The following is a 1,274-nucleotide window of genomic DNA, read 5'->3' on the forward strand; positions in this document are numbered from 1 at the left end:
GCCGAGCCGATCAAGTGGGTTTTATCCCAGGATCCAAGGCTGGTTCTACATACGTAAATCTATAAACGTAATCATCACATAAACAAATTAAAAAACAAAGACCGTATGATTCTCTCAATTGATGCAGAAAAAGCTTTTGATAATATCCAGCATCTGTTCATGATCAGAACACTTAAGAAAATTGGCATAGAAGGGACATTTCTCAAATTGATAGAGACCATCTACAGCAAACCCACAGCCAATATCGTACTGAATGGAGTTAAACTGAAATCATTTCCACTCAGATCAGGAACCAGGCAAGGTTGCCCATTGTCTCCATTGCTCTTTAACATTGTAATGGAAGTTTTAGCCATCACAATTAGGGAAGAAAAGGCAATCAAGGGTATCCATATATGATCAGAAGAGATTCAACTTTCACTCTTCGCAGATGACATGATTGTATACCTGGAAAATACCAGGGATTCTACTACAAAAATCTTAGAAGTGATCAAGGAATACAGCAGTGTCTCAGGTTACAAAATCAACACTCATCAATTGGTAGCCTTTATATATACCAACAATAGTCAAGCTGAAAAAATAGTGAAGAACTCTATTCCATTTACAGTAGTGCCAAAGAAGATGAAATATCTGGGAGTTTACCTAACAAAGGATGTGAAAGAAGTCTATAAAGAGAACTATGAAACTCTAAGAAAAGAAATAGCTAAAAATGTTAACAAATGGAAAAACATACCATGCTCATGGCTGGGAAGAATTAACATTGTTAAAATGTCCATACTACCCAAAGTAATATGTAATTTTAATGCAATCCCTATTAAAGTTCCATTGTCATACTTTAAAGATCTTGAAAAAATAATTCTTTGTTTTATATGGAATCAGAAAAAACCTCAAATAGCCAAGACATTACTCAGAAGTAAAAACAAAGCAGGAGGAATCACACTACCAGACCTCAGACTAAACTATAAATCCATAGTGATCAAAACAGCACGGCATTGGCACAAAAACAGAGACGTAGATGTATGGAACAGAATAGAGAACCAAGAGATGAACCCAGCTACTTACTGTTATATGATCTTTGACAAGCCAATTAAAAACACTGAGTGAGGAAAAGATTCCCTATTTAACAAATGGTGCTGGGCAAACTGGCTAGCGGCCTATGGAAGACTGAAACTGCACCCACACCTTTCACCATTGACTAAGTTAGACTCTCACTGGATTAAAGATTTAAACTTAAGACATTAAACCGGCTCAGCGCCTATAGCTCAACCGGCTAAGGC

The sequence above is a fragment of the Otolemur garnettii genome, unplaced genomic scaffold, assembly GCF_000181295.1.
Source record: "Otolemur garnettii isolate 467f Iridium unplaced genomic scaffold, OtoGar3 scaffold00200, whole genome shotgun sequence".
Lineage (NCBI taxonomy): Eukaryota > Metazoa > Chordata > Mammalia > Primates > Galagidae > Otolemur > Otolemur garnettii.